Genomic DNA, 17,127 nt, shown 5'->3' on the forward strand with positions numbered 1-17,127 from the left:
GCTATTATGGAAAGCCTTCAGAAGCAAGGTGGAGGGCAAGGGTAGACTCCTCACGATCGGAGTGGATGACCGATCCCTAGTCAAGTTGCACAGAGAGAGTTGCACAGATTTACAGCGGTCCACGAAGGAATGTCGGGTGCTACAGAGGTGGAAAGGATTGGATCAAACGGGGAAATAGACCTGCTGGCTAGAGAAGAGAAGAAGGTAGAAATAAGAAGGATCTTCTAGGGAATAAGGTAGACAGAAACCTTACCAGGGGTATACTGGTACCATGGGAACCGGGAAAGCCCCTGGACTCACATACTTCGGGTGAACTCCTGTTGTATGTGAGGACAGCTCGGTTATTTGCGGTTGGCCCCCCTAGTGGGAGTTTCATGGTGGTTGTGGTTGTTCTCAAGCGAGAAGAGACCTTCGGGCCTCGACGTGGTGTTGCGTATCAACACGGTAATTCTTGCATCCACCAGTATGAATGCTAAGCCATGCACTTGATATAGACTGGTACCGTTGTTACTTGTCTCAGTGGGGCTCTGATTGTGGTCACAAAATCAATCCGTGTCTTAAGAGGACCGTAGGATTAAGTCTCACGACAGGTGCCTACGTAAAACACTATGGGCTTCACTCCGACAGTAGAAAAGAGCTCCAAACATTAGCGGAGCCAATGGCAAGCATTAAGATAGCCCAGATAAACGTCCACCATGTTAAAGTTGCATCCGCTGAATTGCAAGGACAAATTTCAAGGAGGACATTGAAATAGTGCTAGCTCTGGAGCCCTGGGAGTAGCGGAGGCAGATTCGCTTCATTAAAAGTTTCTGACAGGGGATCCTGTGGCTATTCAAGTCTCACTGGTAGCCGGGGGAAGCACTTGAGAGACAGTCTTAGCATCGGGCTACTTCACAAGAGGCGACATCCGGATCCCACCGAAGCTAGTCACTAGACTGGTAAACTGCTGTGAGCGGAGGGTGTTACCACTTCTCTTCGGTTATGCCTACGCCTGTCATGAAGTCTGAGAAAGCAGCGACGCTAATCGATGTCGTATGTACCTTCTTGGATTTATTCTTAGCAATAATTTAGAGATATCATAGGGAGCACTCCAATATTCATGGCCAGCACTAGACAAGAGGTACTAGACAAAACTCTAGGGAAGACTCTGATGAACGGGCTGGTTAGGAATTAGAAGGTGCCGGATCAACTCTCTATGTCGGATCACAGAATAATTAGATTCGACATTAAGGGCAACTCCAAAATAAGAAGACTAATAAGCAGGAGATCGAATTGGGATTCCAATGCACCGCACCTGAGCAACAACATGACTCACTTTCAAAGATGCGGTGATATCAGGTGCGAACTGAAACTAGAAAGAGTGGTGGAAAACTACAACAAATTCGTCACTGATGCATTTGAAGCCGGCTGTCCGGCTAAGTCATCAAAGGATGCATCCTGCAGGAATAGAAACCTAGCCAGAATGAGAACAGAGATCCGAAAACTCTTCAACCGGGCAAAACAAACCGGAGACTGGCCAAGGTACGAAAATGCACTGACTGCGAATAGCAACGCGACCAGGGAAGTAAAGCGGAATAGCTTCAGGGAACTCTGGGAAGGGATCGAACAAAAGAACAGATGTATCCAGACTATAAAAACCTTCAGCCAAAGACGGGCCACTATATTTTGTCTGTCTGAAGAAGGGGGATGGCACATTTACCGATAATTAAAATGATAGAATATACCTGCTTCTAAGAATTTTCTGGGGTTTTAACCCACGGCGGAAGGCGACAACATTTCGTCATCCTAACAACGGATAAAAAGGGAAGAAAGGAGAACTGGTAACTAGCAAGAGCGGAGGAACTTCTAAACCACTGAAATCACGCAAAGTAGACTACATCTTGCCAGCACTAATCAGAGTGGTCTTTATTCCGAAAGCGGATAAAAAGGATTCTTTCACCCTAACCAGACTAATTTGCCTAATATCATTCTTACCCAAAACGAGGGAAAAGGTCATAAACAACTATATTAGAACTGACGTTCTAATGGGTAATCCCCTGACTCAATGTCAACACGCTTACCGGGCAGCATGATCAACCGAAACTGCTCTGTATCAGCTAACGGCTGTATTACGGCATGCCATACAAACAAACAAAATAGCACTGTGTGCGTTTTTGGATGTCGAAGGAGCTTTCGATATCACGCCATATACAGAGATACAAGATTTCCGGATTCGCAAGCGAATGGGAAACACCCTAGCTTTCTGGCTTGGCAACATGTTAGAGAGTAGGCAAATAAAAGTACTGACAGGTAAAAATTCTAGTGTCATGAATACTACTCAAGGTTGTCCACAGGACGGGATACTATCACCGCTTACGTGGAGTCTGGTAGTGGACAAACTCCTGGCCAAGCTAATACATACTGGAATACAGACCCAAGGTTATGCGGTCGACGTTGTTTTAGTATGTAAGGGCAAGTATGGTTTCAGTTCAATAAGAAGTTTGAAATACGTTGGAGTAACAAGGCAAACTGGAAGAGCATGGCTGTGAAATACGGCTTAAACCAGCAACAGATTACTTGGTACACTGACGGATCCAGTCTGGGCTGAGAATTCGCTTGGAATTTGGCTGAAAGTTCTGATTTTGCATCGGTCACCGTTGTCTCAGATAAGAGAGAACGGTTCCTCACTATTAACTTCTGGTCGAATCACACGTACCTTCTGAATTCTATGCAAAAGTTGGCGCTCTCCATTTTTAGTTCCTTTATATAGTATATTCCACATTACATATTATCGAAATTTGAAAGCTAACTTACATCAACTTATTGCCTGACATTTTTTTTAACCCGAAGACAACGGAGCGGAAGTGTCTGTAAAACGAAGGGTGGTGGAGTCTTAGTCGAACTAAGCCCGAAGACTATACTTTATATACTATCTGTGAAGCAGTCAAGGGGCTTCTGGGAGAAAAAGCTTTGGTTTCCAGCCTGGAACCCACGTGTGCTTTGGAAATCCGAGACCTTGACTGTCTCACGGAAAAGAACGATGTAGAAGAGGCCATCAAACGCGAATGCCCAGAGGTAACCAATGTCCGGATTGGTATCACCTCCGCGAACTCCCGAGGCCAAAAACTCGCTGTGGTGGAAGTTGCCGAGCAATACGCGAGGAAGCTTCTAAACAGCGGGGAAATAAGAATTGGTTGGGTAGTGTTTAGGATACCAATTCGGGCCGCCCCAACCAAATGTTACAGATGTTTGGATTATGGGCACACATCTACAAACTGTCGGGGACCTGACAGAAGGGAAATATGCCGTAAATGCGGTCAGGATGACCATAAAGCGAACAGCTGCAATGAAAAGGAAAGTTGCGTCCTATGCAGGGACCGTGGCGCGACTGATGAGAGCATTGCGCACACTGCGGCATCGGGGCGGTGTCCAGTTTTCAGAGCAGAACTGGAAAGAGCTAGGATACGGTCAACATGATTTGCATTCTACAAATCAATATGCACCGGAGTGCAACTGCTCACGAGTTTCTAGCGCAGTTCGCTGTGGAGACCAAAGCTGATTTAGTACTCATCAGTGAGCAGTACCGAAACAAGGGCCCAGTTTCATGGCACCCAGACATATCAGGTACCGCTGCCATCTGGGTTCGGGACGGCACCTTCCTGGGGGTTCTTGCCCAAGGGCGAGGGGACAGCTTTGTATGGATTCGGTGTTCAGGGATAACGTTTTTTAGTGTCTATCTTACGCCGAATGAGACGATGCCGGACTTTCGTCGGAGGCTTGATGCTTTGGAGGACGCTATCTTAAGCACGGATGGACGGATCCTGGTCGGGGGTGATTTCAATGCTAGGGCACTTGAATGGGGCATGCCTCACACAGATTCCAGAGGGAAACTAATTCTGGAAATGGCGGCGAGAACTGGACTGGTAGTTCTAAACCCGGATCTACCCCAACGTTCCGGTGCCCGGGCTGCGAAGGAAGCATTCCAGACGTAACCTTCGCGTCGGAATCACTGGTGTCGCTGGTGGACGGGTGGCGAATTCTGGAAGACTTCTCGGCAAGTGACCACCAATACATTGCTTTCGAAGTGGTGGACACAAACTCTCGGTGTGCGCCACCCCAGCGATCTTTCTGTACATGGAACGTCGCGAAAGTGAACACCGGGAAGTTTGTCGAAACTCTGGGAACGGGTGGGGCCACGCTGGAGGGGGTACTCCTGGGGGTGGTGGCGCCGCAGCTGACACTGTCGTAGATTCAGTTATGAACCTGATAAAGACGGTCTGCGGAGCCTCGATGCCCAGGAAGACATCGAGGCGCGGCAAATCTTCCATGTATTGGTGGACAGAGAGATCGCAGAGCCCCGGAAGGAGTGTCACAGGCTCCGCCGATTAAAACAACGTCTAGGCGACCGGGAGGAGGCATGTACCTTATTGTTGGAGTACAAATCAGTCAAAAGGAGTCTCCGCAGCGCAATAAACAAGAGCAAAGCTAAACTGCTGGCAAGATCTTGTCGACGAGGTGAATGGGGATCCGTAGGGACTCGGTTACAAATTGGTAACCCGAAAAATTGGGGCTCTGCGGAAACCGTGTTCACTTAAGACCGAGCAGATGGACCGCATTGTAAAGGGCACTCTACCCTGCGCACCCCGTATGGGATGGTGACGTCGGCGCGGAGAGCGCAGAGGACTGTCCACTTTTCTCTATAAAAGAGTTGGAACAGGCAGTCCTCTCTATGAAAAAGAAGGCGCCAGGACCCGATGGTATTCCAGCAGAGGTATATAAACTGGTATTCTAACACCGGCCAGACTTACTGCTCGGCGCATTCAACGCTTGCCGGAATGAGGGCATTTTCCCTGCTCGTTGGAAAGTTGCGAGGCTTGCGCTGATCCATAAAGGGAAAGGCGACCCCGAATTGCCGCCTTTATACCGCCCACTATGTATGCTTGACACTGCTGGGAAAGTGCTCGAAAAGCTCATCAGAAGTAGACTCGCTGCAACGATACGCGCTGCCGGAGATTTATCTCCCCGGCAGTTTGGTTTTAGGGCAGGGAGATCGACAGTTGATGCTGTCTTGCAAGTTGTGGACGCCGTTCGACGAGCAGAGGCATATAGCCACCGAACTCGACGGGTGGTGCTCCTCGTAACACTTGACGTCAGAAACGCCTTTAATTCCGACAATAGACAATAATTTCAACGTGCCGAACTATCTCTTACGGATTTTGAGGGACTATCTAAGGAACCGCTCCCTGCTCAATGAAACACTAGAGGGTCAAAGGTGGATGGAGGTCGCGTCGGAGGTAGTACAGGGATCTATCCTAGGGCCGGACCTCTGGAACGTCTGCTTAAACTCGACATGCCAGAAGAGTCGCGCCTGGTCGGCTATGCAGATGATGTCGCAGCGCTTGTTGCTGGACGCACTGAACAGGCGCAAAGCAGACTCGGCATATTGATGCGATGGGTAAGCCGATGGATGACTACTCATGGTTTCAACCTTGCACTGGAAAAAACCGAAGTAGTTATTCTGACTAAAAAGAGAATTTCGACCCTGCCTTCCATATCGTTCGGCGAGTTGATAATTGAGTCAAAATCAGCGGTAAATCACCTCGGGTTGACTCTTGACTCAAAGATGAGCTTTTCTGAGCAAATCAAAGCAACAGCGAACAAGGCTGCGGCTGGAGTTTCGGCGTTAAGTAGGCTAATGGTAAACATTGGGGGTCCTACGTCTAGTACGCGACGTCTCCTGATGATTTCAACGCAGTCTGTCCTGCTCTACGGCGCAGAGGTATGGGCTGGCGCCCTTAACAAGTAGGTATATCGTAAACGCCTCGCGCAAGTACAGAGACGGGGAGCTTTACGGGTGGCGTCTGCATACCACACTGTCTCTAAACCAGCCGTGATGGTGATCGCGGGAGTGATCCCCGTTGCCCTTCTTGCTAGGGAGCGTCAGGCCATATACAAGCGCAAGGAAGATGAGCTAAGGGAGGTGGTTGCTCGCGAAGAACGGCAACACACTCTAGACGAGTGGCAGCTCTCTTGGCAAAATGAAACTAGAGGCAGATGGACTGCGCGGTTCATCGGCAACTTAGGTGCGTGGCTGAATCGGAAGCATGGAGACTGAGTATTTCCTTACCCAATTTTTAAGTGGGCATGGAAGTTTTCAGTCTTACCTGTGCAAGATTGGAAAGGCGCTTCTCCGGATTGTGTGTTTTGCTATGGAGTTGTGGACGGCGCGCACCACACTTTTTTTTCTTGTGGAAGGTGCGATGGGGTTCGTCAGCACACAACCCAGGGGATCTCTCTCCAGACAACATTGTCGAAGAGATGCCGAGGACTGCTGACAGGTGGAACCATGTTGCCCATTACGTTCGGGCCCTTCTCGTTGTAAGAAGATAGAACTCGACCGGTAGAGAAGCCGGATGGCAGAGGGTTCCTTGAACTGACAGTTCCCTTCCTCCTCTCCCTTCTCGTTGGTGAAAGGAATTCCCTGATTTGAAGGCTCCACAAGGCGGGAGAGTTCTGGGACTAGCCCGAAGTGATGTGACAAACGGTTCCAGGCTAGCTCTCTGACGATGGGGAGGTGTTTACTTGCTAGTCCGACGACGTACCGAATCGGGAGTCCAACACTGTGTGCGTAAACGCATTCACCTACCTTACCTAAAAAAAATTGCCTGACATTTGATTTGATCTGATATTTAATTTCTTTACTTGGCGAAAATATTCTGAAAATTTGATAAATAAAAGTTACAAAGGTGTTCTCTTTTTGCTTAAAAATGCGAGTATTCTTTTTCATTAAGAAAAGGAATCGAGACAGCAGCAAACTAATAAGTGCTGCGAAACCAGCGGAATTCTGTTCTTTGCAAAATACCCTCCTAATCGCAAATTCAATCTTCAAGAACATTTTCAATCATCTGCTCTAAAATACTTTTTGGCTGGAACGTGTATTCAAATCGAATGGAGCCACTATGCCAAGGAACAACACTGAGAGAACATAACGAAGTCAAATTAATTTCTAACTGCTTTTTGATACAGGTGGGTGCGACCAGTGTTCGATATCGGATACTGTACACTCGGCATTCGCACTTTCCTAGATGGACTCCTAGTGTGGCGGTCAGAGGCTACTCCCACCAGTACGACTAGCTCAAGTCCGTAATTACCGTATCGAGTAGGTGCAATAAATTCTTCTCATGAGTTTATCACTAATGGCCCTGGCCATTTACTCCTAGCACCTCCGCCGCCGGGGTAGTTGTGGGTGTGCTGCGAGTACTTCGAAGTCAGGTGATTTATAATTATTCAATGAGGTGTAGATAAGGTTGTGAATTCAAATGTTTTCCCAACATACATGCACGGTAGTTGGACACTAAATAGCCTTTTGTGTGTTGCAGCACTAGTTGCATGTTGGAAGTGTTGCCGGCGGGGGCTAAGGTTTGCATTTTTCGCTCCTCAATATATTGGTGAGCTTGTTCTTCATTGATGTTTATACTATACTTTGTGGAAGTGAAAAACGAAAACGCTATTTCTTCACTTGTGTCTCTCCTACCAAAGGACTTAGAATTGGTGGGAATAGCTTAAACAGACGCCTGAAGTGTTTTTGGATTAGAGTAAAATTAAGTAAATTTGACAATACCAATTTCATAGGAATTTGTCTGGTGAAACAAAGTCTGCAGTCGGAGATTTCAAAATACGGAACGTAATTCTGAGGTATCTATTCATGACGTTAATGCACTAGCGTGCGATAATTAAAAAGGCTCGACTAATATGCTGGTAGGTAATGTTCCGACTTATCTTTCAATATTTATGTATCCTGTCAATTGCATCAACAGGCAATTCGTCCCAACAGTAAGTGTTGGTATGCACCGTAAATCGCAAGCTCAATCTTTTTACATGTGCATAATATGCAAGTTTATTTCAAGCAAAATACTTATGACGCGGCCGCGTCCATTTCAGTTGATTGCAGACGCGTGATCTGATCTACTTCATTAGCATACCGTGCACCTCTTAAATATGACGATCCCCGCGATGCTGCCGTGTGCTTCCACTTTGTAAGGGCTGAGTTAATATGGTAAAAGTATCTATAATATTTACGAAAATTACTAATTTCTCTACTAAGGACAAAGTTCTCATATCATCGCCTGTTTCTATGTAATAAAGAAAGTTTACACAAATGTTCCATACTGGCTTCTTCCCTTTTTGCTAGCACATTTTAAAAGTTTCTAAAACTAGAAAGCGCACTTTTTTAAACTACTTTTTTCAACTTGACGACCTGGCTTGAACTATACAGGGTGTCTCGTTCACGATGGTAGAAGTTTTAATGTTCGATAGCCCCAATTCACCATCATGAACGGCGCAACAACCAATATCTAGGCCTGCCTCAGTAAGGAACTGCAGACATCCTGGTTTTAAGCCGAGGTCTACCAATTCGATGTCCCTAGAAGCTGTCTGGCGCCCTGGCCTGCGTCTTCGCTCCATCTCAGGCAGGTCTTCTTTTTATACCATAGATATTGCGTTATAAACTTTTCGGGCTGGATCAACCTCATCCATACGGATTAACTAACCAGCCCACAGTTATGGTATCGCTCATAGATTTCGTCGTTATATAGGCTATGGAATTGTCCATCATCATGTTGGTGCCCGAAAATTATTCGAAGCATTCTTTTTTCGAACGCGGCCAAGAGTTAGCAGATTTTCTTGCTAATAACCCACGTCTTCGAAGAATACATAAGGGTTGGCAAGATCATAGTCTCGTACAGTAAGAGGCTTGACTCTATGGTAAAACGTTTCGAGCGAAACAGTTATTGTAAGCTGAAATAGGCTCTGTTGGCTGCCAATAACCGTGCGCGGATTTCATCGTCATAGCTGTTATCGGTTGTGATTTTCGACCCTAGATAGGAGAAATTTTCAACGGTCTCAAAGTTGTAGTCTCTTATCTTCATTATTCTGGTTTGACCAATGCGATGTTGTTCCTTCTTTCGTTTTTGGGGCTGACGTTCCCACTATGTACCATGTACCTGTCTTAATTAATGAACAATCCGAGATCTTGTGGAGCCTGCTCGATCTGGATGAAGACAGACTGTACATCTCGGGTGGTTCTTCGTATAATATCATTATCGTCAGCGTAGGCCAGTAGTTAGGTAGACTTCAAGAGGATGGTGCCAGTTGCATTGACATCTGCATCACCAATCACTTTCTCCAGGACCAGGTTGAAGAGGACGCTCGTCTTAGACCGTTGTTGATGTTGAATGGTCTCGAAAGCGATCCTGCTGGTTTTATTTGGTCCCGCACGTTGAAGAAAGTGATAAGACTGACTAGGCTGGCCCTAGTCAGTCTTATCACTTTCTTTGCGATTCCGAATTCCCTCACCTACTTGTATAGTTTGATTCTAACTGTGGTGTCATAGGTGGCTTTAAAGTCAATGGAAAAATGATGCAACTGATGGCTATATCCCAATAGTTTTTCATCGTTTCTCCCAGCGAGAAAATCTGATCTGTTGCTGATTTGCCTGGAGTGAAACCTCGCTGCTATGGGCCACTGATGTTCTGGGGGTATGAGGCTATGCGATCTAGCGAGATAACGGAGAATATCTCATAAATGGTACTCAACAACCTCTATAATTGCTGCACTGCGTGATATCTCCCTTTTTATGTGTGGGACAGACAATGCCTCGTTGCTAGTCGTCAGGCATTGGTACGCTATCCCACACCTTCTGCATCAGTTGATGAACCGCTTGGTGTAATTGGTCCATATTTAACCGATTCGGCTGTAATAGCCGATGGGCCTCCTGGCGACTTATGATTTTGAGGCCGATGAATTGCACGGACTGCTTTTTCTATGCTTGGTGGTGGAAGCATTTGTCCATCGTCTTCAATTGACAGAACTTCTAACTCACTGATGTTCTGGCTGTTGAGCAGTTCATCAAAATACTCAATCCATCGCTCCAATATGCCCATTTGGTCGGAAATGAGATTTCCCTATTTGTCTCGGCAAGATGAGCATCGAGTTGCCACAACCTCCATGCCTGGTGGGGTTGCTCCCTGTTCTCTTCCGTTTGACACATCTGTTGGTTCTCCCAAGCATCCTTTTTCTATCTGTTAAGTCGCTCTCCCATTCGCCGCAGTTCACGATAACTCTCCACGTGGGTCCGCGACCTTTAAGAATGAAGTATTGCTCGGTACGCGGCATTCCTTCTTTCCGTTGCTAGCTTACATTCATCGTTGAACCAGCCGTTCCGAATTTTGTGCGACTAAGGTCAAATTTGTTTGTGGCCCTTCCAATGATAACATTCTTCAGGTGATTGTGAAAATTATTTATTGATGCTTCATCTCCAGGATCTCTGTGGCTTGCTGTTAAAATGCTTCAGTATTAACTGGCATTTGATTGTCAGCGGGGATTATAGGCGGTGTTGTTATTGGAGCTCGGAGCAGCATACCAACGAAATAGTGATCCGAGTCTGTATTGTCCCCCCTATATCTTCTTACATTCATCAAGGCTGAGAGGCGGCGGTATTCAATTATTATGTGGTCAATTCGGTTGAAAGTTGTACCGTCTAGGAAGGCCTACGTATGTTTGCGGACCGCTTTCCGTAAAAACCAGGTACTTCCAACAACTATTTCGTGTTATACTGATAATTCCATAGTTCGCAATCCGTTATCATTGGCATCTTTATGTAAGCTATGGGAGCTAACGTATCGCTTGGAAACGGGTTCCGTTCCTACTTAACTGTTGAAATCTCCAAGCGTGATTTTGATATCATACGTATGACAGGCTTCGATGGTCCGCTTAACTGCTACGTAGATGGTATCCTTCTCCGACTCTGCAGTCTCCTCTATAGGGGCGTGAACATTAATGAGGCTTATGTTTTTAAATATGTCTCGCAAACGCAGAGTGCATAGCCTCTCACTTATGTTTTGAAACCCAATAACAGCAGGTTTAATTTTTTGGCGGACTAAGCAACCTACTCCGAGCACATGGTTTACTGAGTGGCCGCTATAATATATGGTGTAGTGGTTCTTCTTCAGGAAATCGGTCCCTGTCCAGTGCATCTCTTGCAACGCTCTTACATCAGCCTTATATTGGGAGAGTGTCGTCTAGCTGCTGAGCAGGATTCGGTCTGTACAGGGATCAGTTGGTACAATTTGTCCCATTTTTAGGCGTGGGAGGCTCGCCTTCATCGTTCTCCGTCTGTAGTTTTTCATTAAGAACGGACTCCCAGCGGTCACCACGTGGAGGTGGAGATAGAGTTTGGTAGTAAAGCTGATGGTGTTGGTTCAGCAGGCGTTTCCCAGGTCTTATACTCCATCGTGGATACCAGTCCACGTTTCGCCCTGTGGCCTATACTACCCTTTGACCGCCCGACCTGCTTTTATTAACAAAGTTAGATTAGGTCGAAATAGTTACATATGGCAGTGTTGATGGAATAAGAAATTGAAGAAGTGAAGAACTGAAAAGGAAACTAACTCTTTGCTTCCAGCTCGTGATCGTTGTGAACCTCTATTTATTGGAGAATACAGTTGACTGGAAGTCCGAGTGCAATACCCCTTTCTCAATATGAAAATTGTCAGACATATTCTTCTTTTTCTTCAGTCTTTGTTCCGTTCGCAAGCAGGGTTGATTTGTCGTGATCAATTTCGCCACTTGGCTCTTTCAAATGCCTTATCTGGGTGCAATCTCGAGGCTTTTAAATCCCCATGCAGCGTACCAAGCCACCTTTGTTTTGGCCTGCCTTTTGGTCGTTTACCATCGACTTCGATGTTCAGACCAATCTTGGCAAGTGAATTCTCGTTAGCACGAGCTCCGTGGCCGTACCTTCGAAAATGGAAAGATGAAAATTTAAAATTAGAATTATCATGGCAAACTCAAGTTTGTATTTTGACCTAGAAGGCTCGGTAGAGTTTTCCACTACGATTGCTATTACCTCAAAATCACTGACGTTATCCTAAAACGTGTTCTTGTTGTAAATGTGGTGAGTGATGATCGGCTAAAGGATCTCCGTTCAGTTCATGCCAGAGGATCAAGCGAGGTATAGCGAAACATTAATTTCTCGGAGCAAGCCAATGGCTACTTTCACGACTTACTAGATATGGCAAAGAACTGTAACATGCGGACAAGGACTACCCACTGAACAGAAGTAAAATTTTCACCGCTATCTACGAATGGAGTAAAGCCTCTGGCCGGATGATCTCCCAGTGGAACTTCAGCCTCTTCTACTCATTCGTAAAACTTCGGAATCGGGGATCCTTCCCAATGCAGGGAAGAAAGATGAACTCTGCCCGCGGGAGGGAAAGAGGAAGAGAAGCTAAAGGCTATTATCAGAACGATATACGATGGCACAAAATATCACGCGGTGCGTCGGAGTAACATCTAGGGTTATTTCCGGTGCAATGCGCAGTTGCTACGGGGCAAATGGACGAGATCCTTTTCCACTCATTTCACTCCGAGCTCGAATAACAATACCACCTAGAATCCCCTCTGACAATCAGGTGAGAGTGAACACTGAAGCCATCCACAACACAACCCTCCGCAACACCTATTTTTTTTTTTTTAGTAGGGTAGGTGAATGCGTTTACGCACAGAGTGTTGGACTCTAGCTAACTAGCCTGGAACCGTTTGGCACATTACTTCGGGCTAGCCCTCCCGACTTTGGGAGCCTTCAAGTCAGGGAATTCCTTTCACCAACGGGGGGGAGGGGAGGAAGGGAGTTGTTGTTAGTTCAGGGAACCCCTTACCATCCGATCCCTCTGCCGGTCGAGTTCAATCTTCTTCGTAGTAAGAAGAGCCCGAACATAATGCGCAATACGATTCCAGCTGCCAGCGCTCTTCAGTATCTCTTTGACAATGTTGTCTGGAGAGAGCTCCCCTGTGTCTGCATAAAGCTGCTGGCGGAGACCGTCCCACCTCTCGCAAGAGAAAAAGGTGTGTTCAGCGTCATCCGCCACTCTATTGCAGAACACACAATCAGGAGATCGCGCCTTCCAGACCCTGTGCAGGTAAGACTGAAAACCTCCATGCCCACTTAGAAGTTGGGTAAGGAAGTAATCAATCTCACCATGCTATACCTATAAGAGGGAAATGGATGCCGCAATAACCGCAGTCAACAGAGGACGTGGTGATGAAGCATCAACAAATGATCTTCACAATCACCTGAAGAACGTTATCATCGATACGGCCACAAACATACTTGGCCCCAGCCGCAAAAGGAGTCGGAACGGCTGGTTTGACGATGAATGTAAGCTAGCAACGGAACGGAAGAATTCCGCATACCGAGTAATGCTGCATTCTCAAAGAACGCGGGCACGAGCAGAGACTTATCACGAACTCCGTCGAGCGGAGAAGCGACTTCACAGACGGAAAAAGGAAGCCTGGGAGAACCAATAAGTCTGTGAACTAGAAAAGTGAAGGGAGCAACCTCACCAGGCGCGGCAGTTTTACCAACAAGTCAGCAGGATGAAACCTTATACACCTCGATGCTCATCCTGCCGAGACAAAGAGGGAAATCTGATTTCCGACAGAATGGGCACATTCGAGCGATGGGTTGAGTACCTTGATGAGCTACTAAACAACCAGAACATCGGCGAGTTGGAGGTCCCGCCAACTGAAGACGACGGACAAATACTGCCAGCACCAAGTTTAGGAGAAACAGTCCGTGCAATTCATCGACTAAAAAATCATAAGTCGCCAGGAGCCGATGGAATTACAACCGAATTGGTTAAATATGGAGGCGACCAGTTACACCAAGTGGTTCATCAACTTGTGCTCAAGGTATGGGATAGCGCATCAATGCCTGACGATTGGCAACGAGGCATTATCTGTCTCATACATAAAAAGGGAGATATCACACAGTGCAGCAATTATAGAGGTATCACGTCGCTGAGTACCATCTATAAGATATTCTCCACTATCTTGCTAGGCCGGATAGCCCCATACGCTCAGAACATCATTGGCTCATATCAAAGAGGCTTCACTCCAGGCAAAGCAGTAACAGATCAGATTTTCTCTCTGCGGCAAGCGATGGAAAAACTGTTGGAATATGGACAACAGTTGCACCATCTGTTCATCGACTTTAAAGCCGCCTATAATAGCAAACCCAGGGTAAACTGTACACGGCCATGAGAGAATTCGGTATCCCGACGAAATTAGTAAGACTGACTAGGCTGACCCTGACCAATGTGCGAGGCCAGATAAAAGGAGCAGGATCATTCTCAAGACCATTCGACATCAACAACGGTCTACGACAAGGGGATGCGCTAGCATGCGTCCTCTTTAACCTGGCCCTCGAGAAAGTGATCCGTGACGCTGAGGTAAATGCAAGAGGTACGGTCCTCTTCAAGTCCACCCAACTACTGGCCTATGCTTACGATATCCACATCATGGGAAGAACCACCCGAGATGTACAAACTGCCTTCATCCAAATCGAGCAGGCGGTGCGAGATCTTGGGCTGCACATCAATGAAGGCGAGACAAAATATATGGTGGTAACGTCAGCACCGAAAACCAACCAACCAACAACATCAAACCGCACTGGTCAAACACAAACACGAAGAAGAATAAGGATAGGAAAATATAACTTTGAGACCGTTGACAATTTCTCCTATCTAGGGTCGAAAATCACAACTGACAACAACTACGATGATGAAATCCGCGAACGGTTGTTGTCAGCCAACTGAACCTATTTCAGCTTACAAAAACTATTCCGCTCGAAACGTCTCACCATAGGGTCAAAGCTCTTACTGTACAAGAGAATGATCTTGCCAGTCCTCATGTATTCCTCGGAAACTTGGGTTCTTAGCAAGAAAAATTGCGAACTCTTGGCCGCGTTCGAGAGAAGAATCCTCCGAAGAATGTTTGGCCTCCTACATGAGGATGGACGATTCCGTAGCCTACATAACGACGAAATCTATGAGCGATAGCATGACCGTCCGGTTGTGGATAAAATCCGGCTCAATAGGTTACGGTGGGCGGGCCACTTAATCCGTATGGATGAGGATGATCCCACCCGGAAAGTCTATAAGGGCAATATCTATGGTAGAAAAGGAAGACAAGGCAGACCCTGCCTAAGATGGAGCGATGGCGTAGGTCATGACGCCAGACAGCTTTTAGGGATGACGAATTGGTGGACCTCGGCGCAAAACCGGGATGTCTGGAGTTCCTTATTAAGGCGGGCCTAGACCGGATACCGCCGTTGATGATGATGATGATCATTAAGTGGATTGGCAGTTAATTGGGACGTACAAACCGCCTTAATCCAGATCGAGCAGGGGCGTTTGACGCGAGATCTTGGGCTGCACATTCATGAAGGCAAGTAAAAATATATGGTGGCAACGTCAGCATCAAAAACCAACCAACTAACAGCATCAAACTGCACTGGTCAAACAAGAAGAATAAAGATAGGAGACTATAACATTGCGGCCGTTGATAATTTCTCCTATCTAGGGTCGAAAATCACAACCGATAACAGCTAGGATGATAAAATCTGCACACGGTTGTTGGCAGCCAACAGAGCATATTTCAGCTTACAAAAACTATTTCGCTCGCAACGTCTTACTAAAGGGTCAAACCTTTTACTGGACAAGATTATGATATTGCCAGTCCTTATGTATTCCTCGGAGACTTGGGTTCTTAGCAAGAAAAATTACGAACTCTTGACCGCGTTCGAGGGAAGAATCCTCCGAAAAATGTTTAGCCTACTACATGAGGATGGATGAATCCGTAGCCTACACAACGACGAAATTTATGAGCTCAATGGGCTCAATGGGTTACGGTGGGCGGGTCACTTAATCAGTATGTATAAGGATGATCCAGCTAGGAAAGTCTATAAGGGCAATATCTATGGTAGAAAAAGAGGGCGAGGCAGACCCTGCCTGGGATAGAGTGATGGCGTCGGTCAAGAAGCCAGATAGCTTTTAGGGATATCGAATTGGTGGACTTCGACGCAAAACCGGGATATCTATAGTTCCTCATTAAGTCCTAAAGAAACTTCGACCACTTAGATGATATTTAACAATTCTCAACCCAAATTGTGCACTTATTCAGGAACCTGAACTTCGTTTCACAGCAGTTCTGGGATGCACAGCGAGTACGTCAAAAGTTATAAAATATTCCGCGATCTAGAACTCGCCAAAATTTTAAAAATTAATCATTATTACAAGAGCTTTGGGCCTTATCAGTTAGAGAAGAGAATTGTCGATGCGTTTCCAAAAAACTGAATTGCATACTTGGAAGAACTGTTCGAATCCCAAAGTAGTTTAGCGACGCTAAAAAACCCAACTAGTTATGCAATGGAATGAAATGGAACTCTTTAGCCTTGGACCCGCCTGCTCGACGGACTGACTTTGATCAAGATCCCCAAATTTTTATTGCACGTTTCCGAAAACACATGCGATAATCGTTTTCGACTCCTACGGCCCATTACGACAAAAGGAAGAACTACAGAAAAACTGATTATACATGTATAAGTGCTGTTATGTATTCTTGAAGGACGATACTGTGCCAAGCCGCTGCAAACAGCATCATCAATGGCAAGGAGAATTAAGGCTGACATGCAAGACCTCCGAAAATAGCTGAAGCCAGTAACATTGGAGACTATGAGAGACGTTTCCCGATAACATATGGATGCCCAGAAGAAAGAGACTTTTGAACTTCATGCAATCAGAGGAACATATTGCGGTATCGCTGATACTTTAACGCCGCCTGAGAAACTACATATGTTATCTAGTTTATAGTTGTCTTCTGATTTCCAAAGACATTCAAAAGTATCTGTGAGCCAAACGCAATAAGGCTACACGAGTTATAAAGCATTCGTAACTATTCCGCTGCCTGATCCACTATGTATAATCATTGAATTAACTTTATTGTTGATATTTTTCATTGACAGACTTACCGTTTCTAATTCAGTCTCATACTAACATCCACAAGGGGCTGTTAACGTTTATTTTCAATTTTTAAAGGTAATTTGAGCAAACATAACAAACCTAAATATTTTGGTTCATCTAGGTGAACAATCACCAATGGCAAATGTAAAATTTCCTCGATTCTCGAGCTTCAACCTTTAAAGTAACAACCGCGGTGCACTTACGTGCATAAAAAAGCAAACGCTACAGCTGGTAAACATATTTCCCGTGATTACTACAGGAATTAGCATGAATTATGTCTCAATCCAAC

General features: G+C 45.9%; 1 long non-coding RNA gene across 1 annotated transcript; it reads left to right on the forward strand.

Annotated features, from left to right (window-relative positions):
- Positions 1-7,211: 7,211 nt before the first annotated feature.
- Positions 7,212-8,118, forward strand: LOC119657992. The gene is made up of 3 exons (XR_005250191.1): positions 7,212-7,427; positions 7,612-7,737; positions 7,797-8,118. It is a non-coding gene; the product is annotated as an uncharacterized LOC119657992 (long non-coding RNA).
- Positions 8,119-17,127: the final 9,009 nt, after the last annotated feature.

Source organism: Hermetia illucens, chromosome 5, assembly GCF_905115235.1.
Source record: "Hermetia illucens chromosome 5, iHerIll2.2.curated.20191125, whole genome shotgun sequence".
Classification (NCBI taxonomy): Eukaryota; Metazoa; Arthropoda; class Insecta; order Diptera; family Stratiomyidae; genus Hermetia; species Hermetia illucens.